A 14,501-nucleotide genomic window follows, 5' to 3' on the forward strand; every position below is an offset into this window, starting at 1 on the left:
TCAGGTGAGCTTTTTCAGTAGATTTAGCATAAATAAGCAGAATATGTTACAGAGAAAATAGATGTACTTTTAAGTATAGCTCAGGCTTTCCTTTTAATATAACGCCCCAAAAACGATGAACCAGTCAGATGCAAGTTGCTTGCTGTAATATCGACTTCAACTTCAATCTGATGAGATTCATAGCTAATCTCATCAGATTAACTATAAACACCTTATCTATTTTTTTAAATATTTTTCTTACACTTAAGCCCCATTAGTATTAAGAATATTTTCCGACAAAGATTATTGAGGTGCCAGCTGCATCACTTCATATAATAGGCAACACACAAAAATGAACAAAAAGCCGTTTAAAGGGAACGCCACTCTCTTGTGTTCCCATATTTAATTGATTTTATGTAGATTTTTCCAGATCTTTGTGTAAATCACTCGAATGGAAGGTAAAAAAAAATAATAATTTAGCTTTTTTTTGGGGTGAAAGATAAAATGTTAAGAGGTAGGACAATGAAAAGGTTTTAAACATTTTTGCAAACAAAAATCTGAAAAGTGTGGCATGCATTTGTTTTCAGGTCCCCTGAGTCATGAGTGTCTTTTTGTCTTTTATGTGGACTAAAATCTTTGGTTTCTTCCAATACTTAGTTCACTCCAGTTACTTTCTAAATAACGTCTACATTAGTTTCACTGGATTTTAATGAGGGGTTAATCAAAGTAAAGAGGGGGAGACTATTAATGTTTATCAATAGTTTCAGATAATCAAAGTGTTTTTGCTAGATATAAATCATTTAAGAACCTGGTAGTGAACATACAGCAGTATCATAAAAGTGAGTACACCCTTCACATTTTTGAAAATATTTTATGACATATTTCCCTATGACAACACTAAAAATATAACATTTCATTTATAACACTTCAATATAATGTAAAGGTAGTAAGAAGTGTAAAGCTTGAATTGCAGTATAGATTTGTTGTACCCTCAGAGTAGCTCAACACAGAGCTAATTATGTCTCAGCTACTGGCAACAAACGTGAGTACACCCTTAGCTAAGGCTACGTTCACAGTCTTGTTGTTCAATTCCAATTATTTTTGTTGAAATCTGATTTTCTTTTAGTGGTTGTTCATGCTACTAATTAGATGCAACCGCGATCAGACCTCTGTGTGAACCGTTTACGACCCCAAAGCGTACGCAGAAGTCAAATGTGGACGTCCTTCAGCAGCGGCCAGTAATACGGAAGTAGTCATTTTATAGCTTTTCAACAATGGGAGCCGACAGCAACGTCACAAGATCATAACAACACGAAGGAAGGAAATAAGAACAAAACGCATCTAATGGCGATGGCCTTCGGTTTCGCACTGACTGAAACTTGTGGAGAGAAGTCTGTTTGGATTAATAGTCGGAGCCAAGAGTGGTGGAGTTCTGACGTGATGCGCTCCACTGGCACGGTGTAATTACATAATTATTATTTTCAGCCATTGTTTACATCTGGAGTTTCCGATTCTGGCTTCTTCTGTTGCAAAATTATTATTACTTGAAAGCTATTGGATACTTATCTGATCTACATAGCACTACGCATCACAGTTGGGGTCGTGAAAAAGTCAAACATGTTTAGATTTGCCTGCTGTGTGAACATAACCTAAAACGTACTGATTTAAAGCTGATTAACTAAATTTGTACTCCACATGAGCTCGATGTCAGACGGATAAAGCTTCCGTATTATAATCTCAGTTGGCAGGCAGCGTATTGTTGTGTTGACGGACATGAAAGCGGCCCTGTTTAAATGTTAATACAAATCAGTTCAACAAGAAGCACCTGTTTATTTCTCTTTCATCGTTGCTTCGAGAGCCTCTCCTTCTCGCCGCCCGATGAAGAATGGACAAGTACCAAGGCAGCCGAGGGTTTCATCTTTAACAGGACCTTCTGTTACTATGAAAACATATGAGGACGTTGCCAGGCACCAAAGCGACAAGGAAAATGAACCTTGATGTCGACAGAAAGAGCAATAAAAGGCGACCATCTTTTATGCCGGAGAAAGGCTTTGTTTGCTCCAACAAACATCGCCAGGATAGTTTTAATAAGAAAAGTTCCTTGAGAGATTTTGAGACCTCTGCGTGGAGCCCGGTAGCAAATCAACTTGATGATGCTATTATAGACCAGACAGAAGGTCACAACGGCCCTTCGAGAGAGGCTCATCATCATCATCAGACTAGGTTGGACCACCGACATGAGCCCACGGCATGGAGAAAATTGTGACATTATTACAATTTGACCTTTTCTCTCAGAGAAGGGATTGCAGAGAAATCTAGTTAGAAATGGCTGAAAGCACATTAGAACGATGTCGGACCTGTTCGTCGCATTCTGAATAACCTTCAATTCATTCGGTTTAATATGAATAGTTACTATGAGTACGATATTACGAAATTGTAACTTGTGCAGTTTGGTTTAATGGTTCTGTAGAACTGAATTATGGATGGGGCAGCATGGATAGGAAACATATCCAAAGACATAGAGCCTTTCCAAAAGGAAAATGTCTCTTTTGAGAAGACTCATAACTATAGAAGTCCAGCACTCGGCGTAAACAACTCCATCCATGACTCCCCAACTTCTGTCCAACAGGAGAGCTGTTGAGAGACTCCCACTTTGCTGGGCTGAATCCTCTGGCGGGTCCTTCTTCCTGCTGCTGTGATCACGCTTGGGGGATGGGGGATACCATCAGGAACTGTGAACAATCTGGTGTTTGTTGAGAGTGCTGGGTTCCTCAAAGCAGACATTGAAGATGTTCATGGTGCCTGGCATAGAAAGGTTCCTTGGGCACAGTCATAGTGATACATTATGCTAGTCTACGGAGGAGACGTGACCTCGGATCTTCTCAGCATGTGATACTTTGGCTCTCATCAGCTCAATTCTGGCCACTCTGACCTTAACACCTTACCCATTGCCCTCATTTGAGATCTGTACCGTAGGATGATACATGATACATCTTTCCCATGTGGGTGCCCCTCTGAAAACCATTCATCGAAAATAGTCCAGTGACCGTCTTTTGGACAGGTCTGCTTTGTTTTAGCAGAGACTAGTAGGCATGGAGCAACATGACAGATATGTTGTCAGACTCCATAGCCCTGTGTTTTATTTCCTCTTGCTGGCATATTGATATGTTGATGAAAACTCAACAGCGTATCTGTCAGATTTGCGTTGTTTCGTTGAAGAAGGCACCAAGGAGTTTGTTTTAGAGCTAGTGGTGTTTTGAAGCTCATTTAGCGCATTTTTAGCATTAGCATCCCATGGTACGTACAATGAATCTACATATGACTGAAGTGTGACAAAAAATATTTAGCATAATAATTTATAATGCTACACTTGCATATTTATTGAGGTTCGTAGTTGTGTCTCACTAATTTTCAGATAAATAACTAAGAGATGTTGTGAGATGTTTAAAGCTAATTCTGTTTTAAATTCTCACATTTATGATGGATGTAAATTATCGGCACAAAATTGGGATAATTCTAAATGCAGCCCACAATTTTCAGATTTTATTCGGAACAATTCAAGAAAGATCACTTTTGTTGACCGACATTAATCTTTTGGTCGATCACATAAAATCCCCCAGTAAAAGTTAGCGATTTTAGTAAGGGGTGTTAATACTTTCAGAAGGTAAAATACAATTCTATTTAGATTTACGCTCTTTTTCCTGTACCTTGATCTTTGTGTCTAGCATTGCTACCTTTCTTGGAGCCATATTCAGATCAATGTATTGATCTCTAGTTGGAAAAAAAAGTGACATTTCAATAAAGTAATAAGCAACATGAGAGAGAAAACAAATTAGGCACATTTGTAACGACTAAGAGAGAAATACTCCGGTTGCTTTGACACCCAGAGGGAGGCCCAAGGGCATTTTAAGGGTTGTAAGTGATGAGATGCAGCCAGAGAGAAGACATTTACGGCAGACGTGGAGCTTGGAGAACTGCCTCCCTGCGGATTCCTCCGGGTCCGACAGCAGGACGAAGGAGGAAAATCTCATTTCTGTCCATCATCCATCACTGGGAGAAGAAACCTTCTTTCAGGGAGGGGAGAACCCCCAGTGAGCGTAACAAGGACCGAGCAAGCACTCCCAGCGGCACATTCCCATCCACTTTAAAGGCGTTTACACACCAAACTGTTATTTAGAATAAGTAGCAACAAGAGGCCCACCTTCTGACACGTCAAATCAACACATTTCACAACGCTGTTCTTAAAATACTCAATGAACAGGAGTCATGTGAAGCGATAAAGATTCCATTCATGATTCTGCAATCAATTTCAGTAAGAATCACAACAAATAAACTCGAACCAAAGTTAGACCAGCAGGAGCCTTCATTTAATTTGTCTGTCTGTGTGTGTGTGGCGGGGGTGTGGGGGTGTATGCCTGTGTGTGTGACATCAGCTTAATAGACTCACTGCTGCTAAGAAGATGTTTCAGTGAAGTAAACTGAAGTACGTTTGGCTCTGCCGTCAATGTGAGATGTGTCAATTTAGGAAGTCTGGAAAAAATGTTGATCTCCACTTTGCATTTGTGTTTTTTTATGTTATATTCCAAATGTCTATGGGTAAAATTTGAGATTAAGAGTGTTTTCACACCTGAAAGTCCAGTACACTATCAGGTGACCGTAAGCATTAGCATACTTGGGTCATACAACAGCATATAGATCCAGATGGACTAGGTTAACCAAAGGCCTGATGTAAGTCAGGCACAGCTTTAAGCATCGTGTAAGCCAAAAGGTGTATTCCAAACTAATTACGCAAAATACAGAAATTTTGAAATCTACATTTGTAAAGGTTTTAATAAAATCCTGCCAATCAAATGTACCCGATTTATTTTTGCTGCTTTTAGAGCAGATGTTTCAGAAATTTGCCCCTCGGCAGTGTTTAACTGTAATAAACAATTTGAAGGCTAATGATTTTACGATGAGAAAGAATATTCACAAGATTAAAGACATCTGCCAGACATTTCTGAAATGAAAGTTACATTATACTGTCATACTTTAAAAAACTAAACTAAAAACCTCAGCGCCGTAGCTAAGACTCTAAAGGCATTTTGACTAGTAAAGTTCATGACGGTGCGATTCAATGCGGGAAAAAGCTTTTTCTCTCTAAACGTATCGTGGTTGAGCAGCTCAGGTTTGCAGCTATGAATCAAATAAAAATAGTTTTATCTCTCCTTCAGGAGCCCCACTCCTCTTTAGAAGAGTCATTCAGGGTCATAAAATCTTTCAGAATACGTCTAAATTCATCAGGTTGCCTGTTGGAATGAGCAAAACTGATGTGACAGATCTATCATCATGCATCACAAATATTTCCAAACTGTCAATTTCATAAAACAGCTCAATTCCACAAATGATTAACTAAGCCGCCACACTAACTATTGTATGTGGCAGGACTACAATATAGCTAAAGGCCCCTACATGTAATCATACAGCTTGGCCTTTCTGCTGACATATCTGATTCAGAGGTGCTGTGACTGAGTAACATTAGTTCTGGTTGGAAACATCAGATTTTTTCCATTTGACACCTTCAATCAGAAACAAAACGTGTCCACAGTGAACAGAGCTGATATCGACCGGCTTTCCTCAATTGGGAGCCTCTTCAATTTCTGCATCATTGAAGCATCTTGTCTCAAGGGGAGATGGCTTTTAATCAGATTGCTTTTCACACAACATTCATCGTTGCTTTCCTCAATTCCCTTTTTCCGTCACTCTTCGTTTTGCTGTTAGCCAAACGTTTGTAGAGAGAAAACCCATCTAACTGCTGCCTTCTCTTCCTTATATTTCTGTGACGTCCACTGTGGTGGTGTGGGCAGGGGCGGAACACGGCCAGCTGGGAAAGGGGGTTCATTCCTTAGCACACATCCCCTCTTGCCTACTGAGCAACACTCCCCAATAGGGTTTTGGGGTGTGGGATAATGAAGAAGACTAAGGTCCCTCCACAATCTCTTCAGATCTTCAGTTTGCTATTTGACAGGGTGAGCTGTTATTGTGATGAAGCTCAACATGCCCTTAGACGTCCAATCATTGGAAGCTATAGCTATGCTTTCTGCCTTCTTCAGCATCTGAACAACTTCCTGTTCTAAGCTACTGCTTGTTTCTTGTTTTGTAACTCTGTCACACTCTGTCGTTCCAACTGGAAACTCAAAAATACTGCCAAACTAATGATTTAAGAGCTGTTGGAGCATCTTCTGACTGCAGTTGCGTAGTGCTCGTGAGACAGCTGTCCCCTTGATGAGAAATATTGTAATGTTTTAATATTGCAAGATATTGTACAGCAAGATCTTGTTACCTGCCCCAAGAAAGTGATCACACATCGATCATTGGTCATAACTGATGGTGTACTAGTCCTTACACAGCACACACTCGGGCATTCAGAACACATTTAGACACCAGGTTGAAAGTTTATTCACCTACAACAGTAGAGGTTAAATTGTTTTACTCTACCCTAAAGGAGCTATTCTTAATTGCTGCCTTGTTGGATGCAAGAGTGGAAGAAGTTTTCTTCAGTTCAGTGAGTGGACAAGACGAACAAAAGATGGAGCCTAAAGGCAGAAGGTTCTGTAATTTCAAGGACAAGGCTTTACACTGAGGTTGTCGTTTAAAAGCTACACCGTGGATGATGCAAAGAGAAGCCAAAACTTACTGCAGGTTGGTAAAATTGTAAGGTGGTACCCCGAATTGATGGGTTTATGTGTTTATTCAGTGCTGAAAAAATTGCAGATTGTATTGGCCTTCACACCCTCGCCTTGCTTCACCCACTGACAGAAGAAGAAGCAGCGTGACCTTCTGCCATCCTTGGACCTAAAACCTAGCCATCTGGCAGCGCCTGCCTGGGCATACATTAGGCGGCACCTCCAGGAGAAACATGTTGCCGAGCCATTTTTCACCCTATGACACCATCTATCCTGCTTAGACAGAACCGGGGAAATGAGGAATGAGCCTGCCTCTGTTATGCATCCATGTAGAAACGGGAGAGAATCTGCTGCTGTTGAGGGGCAAAACACACACTCAGGGGGTCCTGGCCATTTAATATAGATTATTTAGATGACGAAACGGCTCCCGGTTTGTACGTACATCTGCAGAACATTGTTTTTGCTGAATTCTGTTCCAAAGCCAACAACCAGAAGAGAGCCAAAAGGCCGAAAGGAAAATTTAATCACCACTAGCAACGGGTCTCCCTTCAGAGTAACTTCATTACGGAATGCAAGCACTGTTAAAGTGGTGTGGCAACAGTAGACCGAGAAACTGGCCTGAAAAATCACTACTCATTAACAGGCCAAGAATGGACCCTTCAGGGAGAGCTAATAATCCGGTAGACCAATGTGAGAGAACGATACCAAACACCGATTTATGACATCTCTGAGTAGGCTTTGTCCAAACCTCAACAAAACACACATTATTAACAAAACTTAAAGGTTATAGTCCCTCATTTAGAATGTGCCACGAGGTATTGCTGGTGTTTTTGCATGGATATTGATTGAAACAATTACTAACACAGGAGTAGTAAAACCAGGCCTTTGGCGTCTGCTGCTAGCTGGAGATTCTACTTGGACAGTGTTACACTAAATTGTGGTTTACAAGCTTTACACCTTCAACAATCAAACCGTTACATGGGAAGAGGGGGAAAAAATCACCAGTTGTGAAACTCAAACGTCTCATTGGTTGTCTTTAGATTTCAACTTTATAGCTCATTAGGCCAAGTCAGGGTTCAGAATCATTTTGTGAGTCCAGCACTTAATGTCAATGGGAAGGAACTTTAATAAGCTTTTCTCTCTCTCAAAATATTGGCTGTAGTGCATCTTTTCATAATATCGTCTTCTTCATCTTTTCTGCCTTTGTTAACATCCGGTTGTTGGTCACGTGACTTGTGTGATGCGAAAGTAGAGTTTCCGTTGCAGTTTTGCCAAATACAATAACCTCTCAAAAATATTTTTCAACGTGTCTACCTTTTTTTAATACAGCCTTGTTTATTTGTGGGCTTTACTTTTTGAAATCTGTAGTCTTTTATTTTGAAGGCAGTTTTTTTTAATGTATTTTGTCCCGAAGGAAATGGAGATGAAGCTAACGGTCGGGAAACAAGTAATACAAGTGTGTGGTAAGGTGTGGTTTTTAAGTACCATAAACATACATTGTTATTTTTCCTTTGGGACTTCAGCGCATTCCTACTGTACTTTGAAGTCAAATCTTAGTCAAATAAAAAAGTACATTAATGCTCTATGAAGTCTGAATTCCAGCTGGAAAAAGTCAGAGTTTGCTGAGATATCTCGAGTTCCTTCCAATATGGCCGCCACACACATAACACATTGCTAAAGTAAATTGTGAATGAAGCTGACAAAATCTTTACAAAGCTTAAATATAAGTTGTTGTATATGATTGGAGATGCTCCATGACTGACGCTCACAGCATCAAAAGGACACAGTTACGTTTGTTATCCTCCTATATCGATCTGATGGAAAAGTTTACAGTGTAAAAACATTAACAACTGTTAGCAAATGTCAACAGCCCAGCAACACAGCGGCTCCCCTCGCTGCACACATTTTCTCTCTCGTGGCCTTTAGTTTTCCATCGCCTCTGATGCCGAGCGAGTGAATAAATATTAGACTGTGGTCTGACTCATACATACATTAACATTTCATATCTATTCATAGAAACTCGCACTAAACCTACTATGGTCATTAGCATAAGTTTTTCTAGTTTCGTTATTTTTCTGTTGTTTTAGAGCTTAAACTTGTTTTATGTTCTGTGGAGGGAACTTCTGTTTAGGGGCTTGTGGAAAGACATGGCATTTTTTTAATATCACATTATTTCAAGCTAAAAGTTATGAGCGGAAAAACAATGTCTTAAAAAAATGGATCCATATCGTAGGCGATTCGGGGACTTCCTACAGAATTTGACCTTTTGCCGTTGCATACATTTGCTGCGTAATTAAACTCATCAGTCACGATCTTGCATCTTGTGAGAGATGATCAGACTGTGAGCATCTTTCACCTTTAAGGCCATTGTGTCACACAGCTTCTCATTTGGATTTCATTAGCCGGCTCTTGGGCTGGAAACGGGCCTGCCAGCTGTCAACGAGCAAAATACAATCCAACACAAAATTCACATTTTTTTAAAACAGATCTAATGATACCTGATTAAATTAAATTCAAAACATTCCTTATTGATCCCACAGGGGAAATACATGTTTTGTCCACTTTTCTTGAGTTTTCTTGAGATCCTTCCTGATCTACAACAGGAAGGATCTCCTGTAGCAGTCTGTGTAACAAGTCACTCTGTTGCTATTTAACAGAGTAATTTTTTTTTTGTAAAAACTTGTTTATACATTGAACAAAATTGTCCTTTTACGATTTTGTTTCATGTACAAACTCATAAAATGATCAATTTCTGTCTCCTTTAAGATGGTTAACAGTGCAAAAACACATTTTTTATTTAAAATCAGATGGTATGTAACACTCTCCAGCTGCTTATAATTGGTTCTAAAACATTGATTTATGTTAAAGGTATGTGAATAGTACTTATAAAAACCCTATATCGGTTTGGACTTTATTGGGTTTTAAGATTTTCATAGCTCAGAAAAAAAAAGACTCACACTCTGTTCCATGTCTGCCATGCCGTTAAACAAAAGCATTTCTCCAACGCCTGTCTCCTCTCCGCCATAATTGGGCTTCATGATTGTTAGCTGTCTTAGACTTGAGTCATCACGAAGCTTTTTCTTTTCCATTTAAAAAAACAAAAAAAAAACACTCCATTTTGTGTGTGAAAGAAAACCGACCACTTTTCTTGTCACATAAATTGTTTTGTGCGCCTCTCATAATGTGAGGAAATACCCAGTTTATTATTTTGCAGGAACATGATTGGAAAGAAAAATCCAGCAGCGCCTGCCTGGCGTCATTAGACGTCTGTCGTCTTTGACAAAGGAGGCTGACAAAACGTTGATGCTTCATTTGTCTTTCTGATTCGGACTGCTGTCCTTAATGGTTGTCGAGGACGATCGTTTTCTTCCTGTTCCTTTTTACTAAAATAATTAAAACTTCAAACTAAAAGCTATTTGAATGTCTTACAGAATAAAACCCCGGAACGTCACATTGCTTTTCTAGGTGATTACATGTTGCACATGTGATTATACCAGAAAGTCAGGAGAGAATAACTGCAGGTTTGTATTTGTAACATGTGAAAAACATGTTTTACATATGGGAACATTTTCAGATTGTAAATATTTCATGGTTGGACTTTTTTTTTCACATGTTAATACAGTTTCCACATATGACACTGAAGACAAGTTTTTTCACCAGTTTGTATTGTGCAGTTTCACATGTATTGTGGACATTGCGTTCTACACATTTGGGAAAACAGTTCACATGAGTAAAATTTTCCTACAGTTAAACATGTCATGACACATGGAGAACATGTGAAACATGTGAGAAAATGTTTTATGAGTGGGGATTTGCCATATGTTTCACATGTTACTCTAAAATGCAATTCCACATGTCAACCAAGTGTTCACATGTTATAAAAACCCATGTACATGTGGAAAAACATTTCACACATTTAGGTTTGTCTGATGTTTTTCACATGTTACAAGAACATCATTTCAATGTGTGAAAGATGAGCCATTTCACATGTAGAAATTTTCCATGTGTTTCACATATTACAAGACAACGTAATTTCACATGTCAACCAAGTGTTCACATGTTGCAGCAAATAAATTCAGCATGTGAAATGGCGATGGAAAAATATGTCACATTTTTCCAGTGTATTTCACAAGTTAATAAACGTTATAAATTCTACATGTGAAACGTGAGAATATATTCCACATGTGTAGGGATTTTCCAGGTGTTTCACAATGTAATTCCATATGGGTCAGCGAAGTGTTCACATGTTACTACACCATATAAATTGTGGGGAGAACATTTAATGTGTTGAAGCTCATCCAGTGTTTCACATGTTATCATAAAATAAAAGCCATGTGTAAACATATCGCCACGTCAATCCAGTTTATGAAACACATGGGCAATTGTTGCTGTGTGACAACTGTGCTAACCACTGTGCAGCCTTAAAAATCTAATTTTTCATAAAACCTGCTATTGAAAATACCCTCATGTCTGAATGTGTCATAAAAATACCAACTTCCCTCCTGTTTCTAGTGAATTTATAACCCAAATATCAGGATGATTCAGTTTTCTGCCCCTCACAGAAAGCACCCCCTCACACTGAGGATGTGATGAAAACCCGGCTAAGAGTGTTGCACTGTGTAAAATAACCCATTGCCTCGCGCTGAACAACACGCTAGCCGATTAATAAAAGAGAAATACAACACCAACAATAGCAGAAGCCCATTTCCTGTTCTAAACCTGCGAACCTGCAGCAGGTGAGGAAGGAATCCGAATCGATCCACGGCCGCTGGTCCATCTCGTGGTGAAGGCGGTGATGTGATTATTGAGCGGCTGAGAAAAGAATTTCAAAAATAAAACCACTCTGTGTGTGTTAAAGTCATACTACGTGAACCATCCGATTCTTTTCTCTGCAGAGTGCTATAAAAAAAAATGCTTCAAGTGGGAACGTTGCCATGGATTCCTCAACAAAGATAGTTTCTAGACTTCTCTCTCCCACTTGACGCCTTTTATCCTCCTCCGATTCACAAAAATAAAATAATAAAGAAGAATCTTTTCTGGGCTGTCTGCAAGGCCCAGATTCTCCGTTTCGGGTTGCTTTGTCTGCCCTCATCCTCTGGTACTCTGCTCTCTTCTTGACATTCAGTTCCACCTTCCTGCCCCCGGAGACGACAAACCCAGGGGGCGACGGGGTTACCGTCTGATATCTGCCGTCTGCGCCACATGTCACGGAAACTCGCACGTGCAACAGACATGAACACTGTTTATTTTTGACAGCGTATGGCCTAATAAGCTGGCAGCCAGTCTGCACAAATGACACAGCATATGCATTTGAAATTACTAAAGTACTTTTGATAAAAACTGACGGTAGAAAAAGTCTTAATCTTAATAGATACAACCTCTACTGGAGTTTACCGAAGCTGTTGTTGAGATACAGGCTTAAAATGTCCTGTTTGCAGGTTGCCATAATTCATGAAAGGGAAATGGCAACATGCTTTTACAGTTTTGGCCTATATCGAAAAGATTGTGTTAGCAGGAAGGCTAACATTAGCTGCGTTTCCATTGACTACATAATTGCGCGATTTGACATTTCAAAAACAAATTTGCTTCATGGGAAATTGAAAAAAAAAGAAGTTTTTCGACAAAGTTTTAGCGACAGCATGATGTGTTTTTTCTTGAGCCATGTGGAAATTGGTTTATTTTACAAGACTGCAGCTTTTTTCACATCACGAGTCACACAACCAACAACAGGAAGTTGCCGCTGGTGCAAACCACGAAGAAGAAGACAACAGGAAGTAGCTGGAGAACGATGGCGCGGTACGTTTTGTTTTCTTATAACTTATCATGTAAACAAATTTCTTCACATATGATTTTAATTGCATTTTTCATTTAATGGTTAACACGGCGATTGAGAAATAATGTTTTTCCAACATTAAAACAGACAGAACGCAATCACAACGGGGCGTCTAGTCTGTGCTTCCCCCTTTCCTCCCTCTTTTTCTTTTGAACCTCTTCTTGCCTCCACTTTGCTATTTTTAAGAAGCACTTTTATCCGTATCTGAGCAACACAACCAAACCTGAAACCTGAGTGCACCGTCAGTTTGTGTGGCCGAGTGGAGAATGTCCTCCACCTAATGCGAGTAGTTTCACCTGAGACCCCCTTACTGAGCAAAAACAAAAGGTGAAGTATTGACGCAAGTCGTTTTTGAGTCAAAAAGGTGTTTACATGCATGTTTTTGTTGATGCATTAAGCCCACACTGTCCTAAAGGGGAAAAACAAATCTATTAATGAAGTGATGTGGGTAAATTAGCGAGGTTTTCCTAGGGGGAAGATACCACAGCTGCTAATGCGGTTAGAAAATAGATTATTTATAACAGCTTTTCCAATGGGGCTGATGTCGAGTTTCTGTAACTCTAGTAATACGATGTTTGAGTAAAAATCGTACCTTTACAACCTTGACAGATGAAAATTCATATAAAGAGATTTTAATCAATTCCAGCCTCCCTAAGAATTACATAAGCAGCCTTTTAATGCAGCAGCCACTCAGGCCTAGCCCACATGTAGCCGGATATCTGGGAAAACAAACACATAATTATGCATTTCCTGCTTCCATCCATACAAAAACTTTAAGTGTCACCAAAAATGATTATTCATAAAACTCGGTATTTGTGTTTGCCTGTGTATGTCTGAAAACGGAGATTTGAGGTCCTACGCATTAGAGTCTGCGACAAATAAGTCGCCACTATATCTACATACTTGTTTGACAAGTATGTAGATGTCGACTGGGAAATAAATTCCCAGTCGACATTGTGTATTTTGTTAACTTTATATCTTAAAACGCTACTTAAAAAGTAGTTCAGCCTATAAAATTGTCCACAGAAATGAATGGCCTTCGTGCTTAACTCATAACAGGAAGTTGTGGTTGTTTTGAAGAAATCTGATTGGCTGACATAGGTTTTAGCTTTGCGCTGCACTGCCCCCTATGGGTTTGGAATGTTTAAAACAGCATTTAGGGAGAGATTCATGCAGATTCGTGTGGATTAAAACTTTACAGAAATCAATCCTTTTTTTTAAACAATGTGGCAGAGATATTTATAGATTTTTTATAAAAAACCCAGCAATGTGTGTACAAGGCCTCAGAAACTATGAATCAGAGTCCAGCTTGTCATCAACAGCCACCTGCCATACGCCATATTTTTGAACTGAGCAAAAAAAATTTTTATTGAATCCACGTGACGCCCCTCAAGTCGTGATGCCCCATGTGGTGAGCCATAAGAAAAACTGCTGCTGTTGCTGATGAAGTTATTATTATTATTAATATTATTTTTTAAACTCCTCATGCCCTGCACATCAGTTCCTTCTTGTTTTTGTAGCCCTCTTTTCATTATCTTTTGCTGCTCTATGGCAGTCTGGCAGAACTGTTGACACCAAAGCGGTTTGCCAACGATATTCGTCCCCAATCGCGCTGCCATTTTACTCCACATATCTTGACATGGGAGGTGATAGACAACGCAGATTTCACTCTCAGCTTTTGAAAGTGAGATTTCACTCAAACCAAAACGTGTATTTGAACTGTGGGTGGAAGCGGGAGGAACCGGAGGAAGCCCACGCACTGCCAGAGTTGAGCCAGCAACCTTCTGGATGTCAGGGCGTCGCTGGAGTTGAAGGGAAAAGTCAAATTAATGAACCTTTTCTTTACACCTTCGCGACTAAAACATTTTGTAGAACTAAGATCGTATGCTTTCTTGTTTGACTGCGTAACATTATAGAAACCCATCATTTCAACATAATCATACACTGTTATGTGCTTGTGTCAATACACAAAGACTGCTTTGTATATTGACTTTAGTTGAATGACTTTTTGTTTAGTATATTTT

Source organism: Xiphophorus maculatus, chromosome 10 (assembly GCF_002775205.1).
Source record: "Xiphophorus maculatus strain JP 163 A chromosome 10, X_maculatus-5.0-male, whole genome shotgun sequence".
Taxonomy (NCBI): domain Eukaryota; kingdom Metazoa; phylum Chordata; class Actinopteri; order Cyprinodontiformes; family Poeciliidae; genus Xiphophorus; species Xiphophorus maculatus.